At 36.3% G+C, this 15,698-nt stretch overlaps 1 protein-coding gene across 2 annotated transcripts in view; it reads left to right on the top strand.

The window, feature by feature from the left end:
• Positions 1 to 15,698, top strand: part of CDH12 (cadherin 12) — a 529,539-nt gene that overhangs the window by 306,323 nt on the left and 207,518 nt on the right. The window lies entirely within an intron of this gene.

Here is a 15,698-nt window from a genome sequence, read left to right as displayed (position 1 = left end):
CGAGTTTCTGCATGGAAAGTTGGAGCAGAGTGAAGCGCCAGCCTGCACTGCAGCAAGGGAGCCCGCGCCGGGGAGCGGGCTGGGGGCAGCACCCGCGTCCCAGCCCGCAGCACCCCTCGGCACCGAGGCCAGTTCCAGGCAGCATCTCACGAATGGCTGCCCTTTTCTCCCACCCTGTGATTCTCTGAAGCTTGCAAAAAAAAAAAAAAAAAAAAAAAAAAAAAAAAAAAAACAAAACAAAACAAAACCCAAACCAACAAACAGAGAAGAAGAAAAAAAAAATTGTTAGAAGCATGCAGGAGTGCGAGAAGGCAGGAGGAGGAAAGGCAAGTGCACTTTCCCTCCCTGTGTATATATTTGAGGAAGCACAGCAGCTGGAAAGCAAAAGTGCATTATGATAAAGCATAACCCTGAATAAGGAGCATCATTCCCTCACCAGCAGGAACTCCTAGATGCAGGGCTTTAAAGTCCCGTGCCATTTAAATGAGACAGTAAGGGATTCTTGAAATGTGAGTCAAAAATATGCATGCAGCTTTCCAGGCTGCCGTCAGACTGAAGACTCCAACTGGTATGTGGAAGGAATGTTATGCTTGGAGGGTGGTAGGATTTGGATAGTTGCTTTTGCGGGCTTAGCATTTCTCCTCTGTGTGGGGGGGAAAGAGTGAGTAGGGGTGTTGTTTCAATATAAGTGGCCAGAAAATGAAATTGGTTGCTATGGGGTGAGAGCAGTGTTTGACTGAGGAGAGGATGCATTTTTTCATGGGCTGATAGAAAGTGAGACTATCAAAAGAAATAGACTGATGCTTGGAGATCTTTATCTGTAAGGAAATAAGACAGTAGATGAGGGAGGCTGTCTTGAAAGATTAAATGAGTAATAGGAAAGTGTCAGAGATTTTTACACAGCCTGGAGTTAGCTAGCCTTGTACCTATGGTCTATCTACCCTGACATTTCTAAAGTGAACTGACTTGGATAGTCTCAGTCTTGTCCATGCTTGATAACTGTGCTATCAGGGGATGTAATTAAGGAGTGTGCAAAGAGGCCAAACTTTTTAATACTGTAAGGGATGAAATTAGGATCTGTTGCGTGGAAAATGTCAGTTCTCTCTGTTGCCCTTAAAAGTTAACGAATTTTTTTAAAACTCGATCATAATGGAAAGAAAGCATTGAGGGAAAGTTAAGTGATTTCAAATCTTCATAGCTTTGACAGATGTATAACTTTTAGGCAGTTTATAAAAGTGTGAATTTATTGCACTGGTTGTTTTCAGCCAATGGTGTTTATTGTTGTTATATATCTCTATTGTTGATTATTGTTTATTGTTGGAAATACAATTCATAGCACTATATCCTGCATTAAGAACTCAGCTAATCAATATGGACATATACTTCTCAAGCCTCTGCCCTGCTCCACGCCTCCTCTCCGCATCACCACCTGCCCCTCTGCTCCCCCCTCCTTGCTCCCAAAAGAAAAGGAAAACAAAAAAAAAAAAAAGAACAATTCCAGCAAATGTTGGTTACCTGCAGGTTACTTACTCCATTAACCTTTTCAGTGAAAAAGACCAAGTTGTCTTGCAAAAACATTAGCATAGGGGGAAATGACCTGAGGTTTTAGGGGGGTGTTTGAAGAACACTGACAGTTTTAACTGTCAATCTCTATATTCTCCTTGAAAATTATTTTGGAAAGTAGTATTTTTTATTATACTGTTGTCAAGGAAAGGCAGCTGATTTTGGAAGTAGTTACATGCACTGATCCTCATTTTGGTGCAGCATATGGCTCACTTCATTTTTCATGTTATGTTTATATGACATTTACTAAATGCCTGAGTGCTTCCTCCACTCAGAGATGCAAGTCTTGACCAGGGTAGAAGTATTTCAATGCACATATAAGGATGCATTGTATATTTCTTCACTTTTTTTCTTTCACAACTAATCAGTGTTTTTTCAGCATAGTATTCATTCATATACTTCAGAGTATTCGTTATTAAAAAAATCAAAACACAATAACTTAATGCATGCAAGGGAAAAAAAAAATCCAGCATAAAGCAGTTGCAGTTGGAGACATCTAAGTTACCTACAGATAGCAGGAAGTTCCCTTCCAGTCTTTCACAAGGTCTGACTACAAACATTGTTTGACATGATGGCTTTGTTCTCCTTTTGTTTCACAAAGCTGTTGCTGTAAGTAAAAAATAAATAAATCACACTTTCATGGCAATATGTCTGTGCCTTTCTAAACAAGTCTTACAAATGCATCTCTATTATTATTTTACAAGATCACATGTTCTATCTGCTTGTAAGTGAAGTGCTTACTTTCCAGTGTGCCAGCCTCAGAGATTTTATGACATGAAAGTTTACCAAACACAGGGAAAAGCTTGCTTTTCTCATGTTTTGATAAAAACCAACAATAATTCTATAATTACTTCCTGATCTTTTCTGCTGGTGGGTTGTGAGCCTGTTCATACATAGTAATGATCCTAGAAGTGACCTCAGCAATATGAGGATGCAATATTCCTCTCATTAAGCAAATAAATTGGGGCATCTGACTTACTGAAGCTTTTCAGACTTGTTAAACACAGGCAGACAGATTACACAGGAAGGCAGCATAGCCTAGTTCCCTCTCTTGGTTTTTTTACTCTAAGGCTGTATCAAATACTGTTAAATATATATCTATATGCAGAGTTCAACTTTATTTCAAATATTTCAAGTTCTTTGAATGAGGTTGGTGTTAATTTTTTTTGCCTCAAGCTAAGTCTCCTTATTACTGACAGCAGAGTACGATTATTATCTAGCCCAACTCCGTTGAAAATTAGTGTTTGATACTATTGCTTTAATGTTTTATGAGCTTTTTAGGGAGATTCATTAAAATGAGGCTTGGAAATGGGTAAAGGAAAGGGCGTTTTATGAAAACTGACATGAAACCAACAACAAACCAGTGAGGAACAGTCCTGGGATAGCGACATGTGAAAGAGGAAACAGCTTTTAATGACTATAGTTCATAATCCAGATAATGTAAAAGAGATCTAATATCCTAAATTATATATAATTTCAAGAGTATGGGGTGACAGTGAGTTAGAACAAACTTCAGGTGTTAATGAGTTTCCATAGTTTCCCTTCTTGAAGATATATGGGGAAATTTCTTTACCTGAAAGGGAGACTTTTTAACCCTGTGATATTTACATGTTATGAAGCTGACACCAGCTTTCCTAGCAAGACCATTGTGTCCCACCAGACTCTTATTATCTCTTTTTCATTGTTGTTTTCATAATCTATTTCCTGGACACTTGTTCTTGCATCTCAGGGTAACATCTTCCTCTTTGTAAAGTCTCATTTTCTTCCTGATGATACATGTTTACCTTTATTCTTTTCCTCTTAGCATCCTTTCCTTCTCTTCACCTACCATGATTCTTCGCCTTTCTTTAATGCTGCAGGGACATCACTTTTTACACTGGGGCCATCTGTGTAAATTTTGCATTTTTAATTGGAACAAAAGCCGCACTGACGACGCTTCAGTGCTCACAAGAATGGGACATGTGCGCTCCAACGACTCTACCATCTCTTCATCGCCCTTTTGTCTAGTTTTTAATGGGTTTTGATTGTACAATCTTTGTGTCAGGGGCTGTATCTCACTGTACAGTAAGTAGCTAGAGCAGTGAGATGTGGTTCTGCTTCCAGCTTTGGAGCTTGTGTGTGTGTCTAGACTGCAGAAATCTCCTGCTCTTCACTGGTTCATAAAAACAATGCAAAGTTTTAGTCATCTGCCTCAGTATGATATTGTTTTTGCAAAAGCATACATTACAGTTAAAAATAAGCACAGATTACAATGTATATATTATGCTTTTAAATGAGTAACTTTGAGCATATTTTCAGTGGTTGCTATTTTCAAGCCTCAGCGAAAGCTGCATCTCCTAATAAGTTCATATAGAGGCTAATCTAGTCTTTGCTACTACTTCTTCCTGGCTTCTCTTTTTGTTGTGGCTTGTCATAGGTAAGGTAACATAGCATGTTAAAGAATGACTTTCAAGCACTATCTTCTTTTGTATTAACAGAACCTTTCACAAAGGCCCAGTTGTTTTGTAGAGGTGTAACTTACCGGCATGTGTCACAGAATATTTGTTCAGGTAATTATTTTGTAGCAAAGCTTTGAGGATTGTCCCTCTTTTGGGAGAGACAAAGCTTCAGTCTGCTTCTTTGTTGAACCTTCTAGCCTGGTGGTTTGAGTGAGGAAAAATATTTCCAGGTAGAAAAATTCTACTTTGAAATGAAATACACACCTACCTAACCACATTGATTACTGGAATTTGGATTTAGCAGAGGTCAGGTTTCACAATGCTGATCTTGCAATGATTGTTTAAAGATTCTCCTCTAACCACCAGATGGGAACTAAGAGAGTTTACATCATGAGACTTGGTCAGGTTACTTTAAGAGCAGCTGTGGTTCAGTTTCTGTTGACTTTATCACTTCAGATTTTAGGGTGAGGGGTCTTCCTGTAAAGATCAGATTTGCTGACGTACACCAGACAGTCCTGGGCTGGAGTACCATCTTTCTGCTGCAGATGTCTCAGCTGTCAATATTTTTTAAGGCAATGGCAGTGCTGTTTGGGATATGTATGTTGTAAGCTTTGTTTACTGTCCTGTGTTGCAGCAGAGTGTGATTTGGGGTCTGTGGGTACTGAAGTCCATCTCTGTTGTACTGAATAGCCCAGACCTGAAACCACAGCTCAGATGTGGCAAACCTTTATGGAGATATTCATAACAAAGTAGATGTCTGAGATTAAAAATAAGAAATTGTTGAAGAAAAATTCTGTCTACCACATAAGTTTAAAAGTTTTGTATTTAGGTACCAGAATTATGTGTTCTGTTAGCTTTCAGAGTACAGTATATTTGGAACAGTCTCCAAAACTGATGATAAATACTCAGTTAAATGAGTTGGATGAATAGTTTTTGTTTCCACATTTAGGCCAGATTTATTATTCTTTTCATGCATTAATTTACTCACTGACTGCATTAATCCTTTGTCCAGCACACCAAATACACTTACAAAATACCATAGTGACTGACTTGATTAGTAAAATGCTTGAAACTTTTTTTTTCCCACTAAAGGTAAATAGGCAAGCAAACCCATTCCTTTTTCAGAAAGCATACATGACTTTTGACATTTCTTGATCAGCAATGTACTCTTGCATTGATCCCATCATGCAGCTTTTTGAACTGGTTCATTTGACCTAGAGTCTATAAGCATTCGGTAGGCTCCTGGCTGCTGTTCTCTGAAGGCTCCCAGCAGGTGCTAAGTGTAGTTGTAAATGCAGACACACATTTGCCAAACACTTGTCTGTGGCCATTTATTAATTTCACAAAAAATTTGGTTTGTTTATGGAGTTCAAATACTACCCACAGGACTTGGCTTGAAATGGAGACCTAGATTCTGACTTGCTTTTCCTTGTTCGTTTGTAGTCCCCTTGGACCATTTATCTACTTAGTTATTCTGCAGCATTTCTGTATGTGGAGCTGAGGTGATAGTTTAGGCAGCTCTCTTAAAAGCCAAGTATGAAGATCACCAAGTACATTTATTAAGAACCTCCTTGACATTCTATCCTCCAGCATACTGGCTCTGTGTGTGTGTTACACACTTTCATAGATCTGCTTTATACTAAGTTTAATGCATAATCTAAAAAAAAAACAAACAAACAAACAAAAAACCCTCAATTCCATTGTTCATTTTTCCTATTTAAGAAAATGCTGAAAATAAAAAAAATATTGTTAAATGGAAAATTTAATTACAGATTTCTAAGAATACTTATAGCATGAAGAAAAGTTAGAAACTAGTATTTCTTTGCTAGATTTTCATTGTCTTGAACTGTCTGAGCAGAATTTTACACAATACTTCTGCTAGGAAGTATTTGATGATGAAGCCATTCTGCCAAATCTGAGTTCATTCAAATCTATTGCAACAAGCTTTCTATAATATCTCTTCTAGTTCAAGTAATATTTCATTCATTAAACTGGAGTAATAATTATATAACAAAATGAAAAGCCGTTGTCTTTCCATTTTGGAGCCTTGTATGTTTGCATGTTAAGTGTCTTTTCAATTCTTTCTAAAATATTAATAGTATTCATGATACATGTTTGCACAATTTTAAATATATAACTATATCTCTTAAAACGTTTCATTTACTGTCACGAGGAGCACTTTTTATTCCTTATTCCTTTACTATTACTATAAATAGTAGTAATTTTGGGCATAAGTTAACATATCCAGTTTAGATCTATCTCACTGTAGCTCCAAACAGATATTACAGAAGTCCTGATGTACACTGTTAAAAGAAAGAAAAAAGTAGCTCTATGCCTTTCAATAAAGGTCCTGACTGATGAGCAGACCTCTCAGTAGAGCTGTGTTTAATATTTTCATAATGAAATTGCCTGCTTGTTTTTGGTTTGTTGTTTTTAAAATCTGACCTCCTAGATAGTGGCACTCAGATTTTCTATAAACCAGAGCTTTTTGTAATTTGGCCCTTCCTCCTCTGAACTGCTACTTGAAAGAGAATGTGTCAAAAAAAAAAAAGAAAGAAAACGTGATACACATGGCTTCTACTTGAATGAATACATATGTCAGAATAAATACAGAGTGTGAGAGGTGGTGTTGAAAAGGTAAGTGCTGATAAGGAAAACACTCAAATTATTTTGAGTGCTAATTTGATAATTAAAATGCTTTTTAAAGAACATCACTTGACTCTGATGTTTTTGTGATTCAGTGTAAAAATTGCTATCCCGTTTTTTGGTCCTCACTGCATATAAATCTAATAAAATTTTCAGACACTATCACTTTCTTCACCATTTGTCCTCATGTCTCCTCATCTCATCTCTACCATCCTCTTTTTATTATTATTCGTAAACGTCCTTTGTTAATGCGCAGAATGCATAAGCAACTATTTCAGGTGCATCAATGGACTCCAATCCCACTCTGCATTACCCATCAGATGCAGCACATAGCAATTACCTGTCATTCTTTCTTACCCTGAGAGCCAAAATTTATCTGTCAAGGACATGTTTGTGTTCCAGCAGCCAACGATGTGAGTAATCCTAGGCTAGGTAGACAAGATACTATGTATGGTAGGATGGAGCAGAGTTAACAGGGCAAGCAACTGGATGGTTTTAATAGTTAAAGAGTAAAAAAAAAAAAATCCAAACAAGAGAAGAACAACAACAAACAAACAAAAACTGAAAGAAAAAAACACCAAAAATACCCTTCAAAAGAGCTAACAAAACAAACCCCGATGCAACAAAACAAATAAATGAAAAACCCACCACAGAAATACCACCCCAAAGTATTTTTTTTGTTTTGGTTTTAGTTTTGTTTATTTAATTTGGTTTAGGGTATTTTTGGTCTGGTAGAAGTATTTTTCTCCAAGCCTGTTATTTAAACTGGGTGGGTTTGTTTGTTTATTTGGTTTGACTTTTTTTTTCCCCTGGAACTGCCTGGAGCATTATCTTTCAACAAACAGTGGGCATTTTTTGCAAATGCTTTCTAAAGGTCAGTTTTTTTTAATCAACTCACTTTTTCTGTAATAATTGTATGACATTTTTTGCCCTATTTGTGATCAAAGAGCATGAATACTTCCAATAGAAGTATTTGCAGGGGGTTGCTGAACAACCAGAATTATCATTCCCTTCTCATTACCTGGTGGCTATACAGTCCTTATTCTGGTACACACCTAGGGGTGCTAATTCAGGTAAAAATAGCAAGGTGCTATGTTTAAATTTTGTTTTGTGTGGAAGATCTCACAGCTATTTCTAAATGTGTCTTCTGTCCAGTCAAGGCATGAACACAGTTTATGTTCATGTACCTCGTGACAGATGATGATTTTACTAACAGCTGAGATTTAATAAATCTAACTTGATATAATCTCACTTATTTGATAAAGAGCAGCTGGAGCTGGTTACCATTAACCTTACCTCAGTTGTTTCTGATAGTGCAGGTTCTACCAGCCAAGACACAAGTGGATCTACCTAAAATGGTTTGAATGCAGTGTTTAGGTGTATCAGACGTGTTTTTCTACCAGCTTTTCTTTAGGTTGTCTTTGGACAAATGTCATGGTAGAGACATCGTTTATTATAATTTCAAAACATATTTTGTGGTGTTTGGGATCATTCTTAGACTCTCTGCCTCTTTGTGCCTGTATGTCTTGTGCAAAAATGATTAAGGAAGTAGAGGTATTTTGCCATCTAAAATTTTAAATTATACAAGTGGTGGAGGTCATATCTATGTGTGCTCTGCGGCTTACCTGATCATCTTGTTTTCAGATTTTAATTTTGAAGAAAAGTGGTCTGATACTACTGATTTCCACAGTTAAACTAGCCATTTTAGGAGTCCTTCTTCTGAAGTCTGTGATAGGATACCTCCCCCTCCCCAGTAAAAATAAACAACAGTGCTTGTTTTGGAAAATGTTGCCTTCATATCTCTTTAGTGCTAATCTCCTCAGATAGAAATTGTCTTTCTTGAAAAGAAACAAAACTTGGATCAAATGGGTGTAGTTTTCATGGGATATGTGGGTATATTTTTTTAAAGTGCACTTCATAAAGCATAAATGTGATGTTTTAAATAGCTTATCAGGAAAAAGAAGTGATTTTTAATGCAGATCTATGAAATAGATGCTCTTTAGTAACATCAATACCCCTGAAGGCAAACATTTGAAAAGGCAAAGAGCATGATAACACCAAGATGAATGTTGTGAGTAGGATGGAAGGCAAAATATATACAAGTAAGTGAGAAACATTTCCTGTCCAAAAAAAGGAAGTATTAGTAATCAAAATTATTGTTCTATTTTTTAGTTTATTTGCATACCTCTAATAAGACATTGTGTTTTTTTTAATATTAAAAGGTTTTTTTCTCTTTAATTACTTCCAAAATGTTTTTAAGTCTTTATTTTTTATTCTGAAAATAATTAGTAATATAAATGAAATACGTAATATGTATTTTCTTTATTATGCAAAATTCTGTTGCCCTGTTACTGATGCAAAACACAGCCGCAGAAATTAAAACTAATTCTAAGTAATCATTTGAAATATCACTTTATAATTCTTTATGAGACTATAATCCCATGTATTTTGGAATTCAGTATTCTAAAATTGTAAAAATTCTGAAGCTCTCTGTAAAACCAACTGTTATTTGATAATCATTTGCAAATGTTTTGTAATTGGATAATCTTATTCATCCCTCTTAGAGGCATTAAAATATGTTTTATGGAGGGTATTGTGAAAGGAGCTCTGCTCTGGTACTATAACCTGGCTTTAATTTCATTAAAAATCTTATCTATCATGTTTACCAAGAGTCTGCTCAGTACATTGCCACACAGATAAAAAACTTACAGAAATATCCGGCGAACTCTGGTTTACAGAGCAGGTAAAATTCAGAAGAGTCCACATGGATGGAAAATGAATTTAACTTTCTGTTATTTCATCAGGAGCTGGATCAGGCTATGGCTGTGAAGCACACTGGATATGATTGATAGAATTAGAAAATCTAACTGAGCGGGTAGGTTTGATCAGCACTCATGAGAGCTTTGAAGTTTCATGGAATGTCTAAACAGAGTCTTACAACAATTAAGTCATGATTTCTACTGTACCCTGATGTCTGGGATTGAAGTGTCATTCAGTGGCTAGGATGTTGAGTATGTTGAGTTGACAAGATCCTGCTTCAGTCATTAAACCCAAGTGCCAAGTGTGTGACAGTGCAGCATCTCTGACTGAGATTAGGTGAGAATGTGATTACCTATGTGAGGCCATCAAGAGCTGCTGAGCTTTTTGTCTTGGACAAATTGAAGTTTATAAGTACTTTTGGCGGGTTGACCTTGGCTGGATTCCAAGTGCCCTCCAAATCACACTATTACTCCCCAGCTGGACAGTGAAGAGAAAAATAAGATAAAAAACGACTTGTGGGTTGAGATAAAACAGTTTGCTAAAGCAAAAGTGAAAGTTTGCATGTGCACAACAAAAGAAAAAGTTTATTCTCTACTTCCCATCAGCAAGTGATGGTCAGGCCACTTTCAATGTAGCAGTTGCTTGGGAAAGAAAATACTGTAAATTAAAAATGCCCCCCCTTCCTCCTCCTTTCTTTAGCTTTTATATCTGAGCAGATGTCATGTGGTATGGAATATCCCTTTGGTTATTTTGAGTCAGCTGGCCTGGTTGTGTGCCATCCCAGGATCTTGTCCATCCCCAGCCCCTTGATGTAGGGAATGCTGAGAGATAGCAGTACCCAAAGCTCTGGTGTGTTATCAACACCTTTCCAGCTACCAATGCAGAGCACGGCACTGGGATGGCTGCTGTGGGAAAATGAACTCTGGCTCAGCTAGACTTGATACAGTACTGAAATTATTGTTGTTCTCTGCCAAAATTCCTTTCCCTTTAAATAAAACAAAAGAATAAATAAAAAAGACAAATTTGGTTTGTCTCATTTTCCCCACACATGTTGCCCACAAAGAGATCTGTTTCCAGCTTTTGGAGAGTTGTCCATCTGCCCAATATAAAAGTCAAGAGACTGTTTCCTTTTTTCATTTATCCCAACCCAGCAAACCATGATTAGTGGGTTAATATACTAACCACGGCTTTCTGGGAGTCATATTTCCCTCCACAGATCCTTAGCATCATATTCCCTTTCCTGTTCCTAAGGAAGTAATGAGTCACTGTCTCAGGACCTAACTCATGTTTTTACAAGAGACTGGCTTGTGATCACAAATTGCCATAATGTCAGATACTAATTCCAGGGATTATCATAGGCATAAGTAGGAGCATTCTTAGTTTGGATTAAGGATTTGGTAGGGGAAGAGGGATTGAGGCTATAGATCTTCTTGAATATGGAAGCAGTATATTTATTTTCAATAACAGTGGTAGACAGTAATTACAGCCTTTGCTCATTCTCCTGTCTCAGAGGAACTGAACTGCTGATGGCTTAGGGGAGGCTGAGCTGCCACTGGCTGCTGCTATCTAACACTTAGGGTCACTTGAAACAGTTTGTGAACTACTTCTCCTTCCTTTTTGTTGTTTCTTTGATTTTCCTGATGAATATGTTCCTGAAATGGCCTTTAAAGCAAGTTCAGATATCTGTGCAAATAATACCTTCTAAACACTTGAAGGAGACCAGCAAACATAAATCATTAGTTCAAGAGAGCCTGTCTCCACCAAATTTTCCCTCCTCCCATGACTGGATGCACTTGATTAAAGAGCAGTTAATATGTACTTATAAATTATGATTTTTATTAATATTCCCATGCAGCTATAATGTTTCTTCTCTATTGTTCTCAGTCTTCCTCATGCCAAATAATGAAAATTTAACCAGTGTTGGTTTTTACTATCAAGAACAAGAGAGTTCCTATTGTGTGCATGTGTCAGTAAATGTGTCTGAAAAAAGGAAGTGACATTTCTGTGAGCATGCACATACACGAGCATCTTGGTTTTGTATGTTACTGTCAGAGAATTGTTTAAAGTTAGTGCAATGGGATGTTGGCATAATCATCCTGTCTTTACACACTTTGTATGCCCCTTGGGCTCTGATTAGACATTACATAATGATTTTCAATTTTTAATTGTTCATTTCCTGTTATTTCTTCACTCTAAAATCAGATGATCCACTATTCTTTCCAAGTACTACTGTTGCCATTTTCCCAGGACAGGCAGGCTTCCTGCTTAAAAGATTCCTCCTTTCCTTTCCTATTCCTGTGCTTGACAGTTACCCCTCAGCACCCACTTTAGAACAGACACCAAGTCAAAGGAATAAAAGAGGATATGTCAGATCAGCTCATCTTAAAGATCTTCTATATTACACTCTATCCAAGTGTGTTCACAAAGTCTTTTTAAAAATCTTTGTTCGTTCTTATGAATGGTTTCTCTTCCTGTGTGGCTGTTATAAAGAGCAATAATATATATATGTGCATATATATCTTTATATTATATATATTTCCCCATATAGTGGGGAAATAGAATGAAAGAAAAAAGAACAGTCAAATTGCATACTATAATTCTTATAAATCAGGGTGAAACCAGCCCTTTAAAATGTCTTTAGTATTATTGGCAAAGTGTGATTTTATTCCACTATTTAGAAGGCTGATGGATTTACAGGACCCAAACAAATAAGAGCTTTGTAGAATAGTCCAAATGAGAATGTAGTGGTACAATAGAAGGATTAATTGTGAAAGTAATCATGTTAGTTTTCTAATTATTCAAATCTTAATTACAACTGTGCTGGCCCAATTAGTTCAAAACACAAGGCTAATGTTAGGGTTGGGTGGATACTCAGCATCTGTGCATAAGTAAGAGGCATCTGTTGCCAAGTGGTGGAGTGATAGAAAGCATCAACTCACCAGCTGTGAAGTCAACAAAGCTCTTAAAAAGTAAATTTGAGCCAACACAATGATTTAGCACCCTTGGGAGCATGTAAATCTTATCACACATGTATACTTTAGCTAGTTGTTGTCACCTAGTGGGACTGAAATCTAGAGCAACTATGCATATTTAAGTCTTTATCTGCTTTTTAAACAATGCTCTGCCTGACAGGGATCTGCAATCTGAAAGTGACATTTTTGCCTGACAGTGGTGCAGTGGTGTTTTATTGTTTGTTTTTTCTTTTCTTCCTTGAACAATCTAGAGAACAAAATATTGTTAAGCTGTTCAGAATATGCATTGCCTGAACATTTTCCAGCATTTTCCAAGTATTAGATACAGATAAAAGAACAGAAAAAAGTGAAACATTAAGAGGAACATCTTGTTTAAAAAGTGTTGTCTTTTCTTTCCTGGTACCAGTTTTGTAGGAAGATGTTAAATATCCATTGTACCTTGTACTTTGTTTATTGCTATCAATTCCAGAAAGATAGGATTTTTATGATTCTGACTATTGATACTGATCTTAGTAATTTCTAGTATTGCCTACAGAGACTAGGGATATTAATAGTGTTGCTAACTTTACAATGGTATGTTTAATATTTATGCATTATTAACATTTAATGGTAACGTGTAAACTTTACTGAAAGATAATCAATTGGCAGCAAGAACAAGAGAAGAAAGTGAGCATTAGAACCTAAGATGGAATTATATTGAACCCTAATGCATTCACTTATGACCTACTTCTGAATGTTATAGATCCTTTGTCAGTGACTTCATTTGCATTACTTTCAAGTTTTTATTTATTCACATATCACAAAATACAGATGGAGGAATGTTTAGATTCATTGTAGTCTAATAATGTTGTTAATTTACATGAAATTCATAGAGGTTGTTATTCTACTGCAGTGCAATGGAAAATAATCTCAACTTTCAAGATTGCCTTCACAAGAATTTTCAATTACATTAAAGTAAAATTAAACTGAGTTATAGAACATTGCAATGATTCTGGGTTTCTTCATTTGCAAATTGTGAGAAGAGAAAGGTTTTTATTTCCTTCCTGTTTGAGCCAATAGTATTTAAGGGATGGTTTGTGCTTTAATGTAGAGACTTTTGCTTAAAAAAAAAAAAAAAAAAAGCCTATGCCTGTATGGCAATGCTTGATCTATTCTATTAAAGCAGCAATCTGGCTGGACCGCAAAAGCCAAGCAACTCAACCTGCTTGTATAAAAATATCTATAAATAAACACAACTACTTCTGAAGAGATGTAATGAAGTGTAAACTTTATTGGTTGTAAACTGAGCACTTAGATGAGTTGGAAAGCATTTTTCAAACTCACAGTTTATTTAGGTGTTTCGCCATCTGCATAGTCACAAAACAAATTCAGCAGTTTTTCACATTATACTGAAATCTGTGTATAATTGTGTGCGCAGTGATGTAATGAAACAGAAAGTAGTACTACATTACATTTAGCTCAGGTTAGCTGACAAATTTTGCTTATGATTATGAGACTTCATCAGAAGCTCCTGGAAGCTCTAATGCTGCCACCTCCACCAAGGAGCCACATGTGCCCCGTGTCTAACTATAGTGTTGCTGTAAATGGGAAGGAGGAGCATAGTGAGACACACAACCATTGATTGCATGTGCTCAGGTGCTTTGGATTTCAGCTTCCTGTTGCATTTGTGGCTATATTTCACCTGCAAAATGTTCTTTCCTTTTAAATCATATTGACAATGTAAATAGCATGTGTATACTTTAACTAAACAACTTACCAATTCAAGTGGGTTGCCTCAGCTGTAAGGCATGAACTCAGAAGTGATAAAGCATGGCACTGCTTCAGTGAAATGGAATAAGAAATCATCTTGACAGAGCTTAGATCTTGGTCTGAGCTGTTGAATGGGTTGGGTTGTGGGATTTATTATTTCCCTCCCCCCCCCCGCCGCCGGCCCCTTTCCTTTCAAGGTCAATGTTCCTTATTTTTTGTGGAGCACATCTTACATGACAGTACCAAAAGAAATGCAGCCTGGCTGGGTTGGTGCTTTTGGGGTCAAAGTGGATTCCTGAATGCAAGGAAACAGCACCCAAGAAGTAGTGTTCACAGACACCCCATGAAGACAAACAGTGACTGTACATCAGATGGTCAGGCTAAGTATTTTTACTAGGGGCATATTATGAAGGATTTTGAAAGTAAATATTTTAGTCTATAAGTAAAGGAAGTACTCTCTCTTTTGTTTAACTCAACTGCAAGGAATTAAAAGAGAGTGGAAGTGCTGTGATCATAGAATATTCTCTTTTTTCTGAAAACCAATTCATGTTTATTGGGTCCATGGACATCTTTAAAATAGCAAATTTAGGAAGTAAAAATTAGAAATAATACCTTTTTCTTTTTGTTCATTTCCTATCCTATCATTTACTGTTGCAGGAAACACTGTAAAAGTGAGCAGCAATGATTCTTTTGAAAATTACTTTTGCCTATGAGAAGAATGTAATATTAAAATGTCTAGTCTGTGATACTGCAGATGACTGTAGAGTGTGTGTAAGACGGGTTCATCTTTTTTGAAGCTCTTTTGGGTCCTGAAAGAAGCAAATCTATGTTCCTTTAATCACAGAGGGAGATAATGCTTCCTTTGCCTCTTCCATTCTACATGATGAAACAATGGTAAAGCATCAGTATCATGTAAATGAGACTAGAATAACTTTATCTAACCCTTGACACAGTACAACTGTTTGTGACATATACATTTACATAAATACCACATTTGTGGGTAAAAATTGTGACAAGTTAGAGCTTGTCTCAAAATCAAACTCCTATATTCAATGGATGTCAACTCTTAGATTTTCCTTTGTGATAAAATACTGAATTTTACCTAAAACTAATGCGGTACAATAGAGTAGACAGAGAATTTAGTCTGAAAGGATCATTTCAGTAAGATGGTATTTCTTTAAATAATTTCTGCCAAAGCCAAAGGATCCCTCTATCATAAATTTATTCTATTATATTCAAATTGTCATTTTTGGTAAGGCTTTCTTTCTGAAGATCATTTGGGTTACATTAGCAGTTGAAGTTTGAAAATGCACCTTGAAACTTCATGCAGCATGCAAACTCCTATCAATATATCATATGTCAGACATACCAACTAAATCAAGTAACTTCAGTCAGGTTATTCCATAATGTTATAAGTTTCCATAAGAACAGCTAATGTCAGTATCTGTCTGGTAGAATCACATCAGCATTTTCTGCTGCTTCAAATTGAATTGCTATGGTAAGGTAAGTAAAAGAAATTATAAAATGTCTTATGCTTGGGTGTCTAGACATGTTGTTTAAAAGCATCACT

The sequence above is a fragment of the Melozone crissalis genome, unplaced genomic scaffold, assembly GCF_028551555.1.
Source record: "Melozone crissalis strain CALT ecotype California unplaced genomic scaffold, PUWL_Pcris_2 ptg000042l_1, whole genome shotgun sequence".
NCBI lineage: Eukaryota > Metazoa > Chordata > Aves > Passeriformes > Passerellidae > Melozone > Melozone crissalis.
This window is presented reverse-complemented; position numbering and strand designations above follow the sequence as displayed.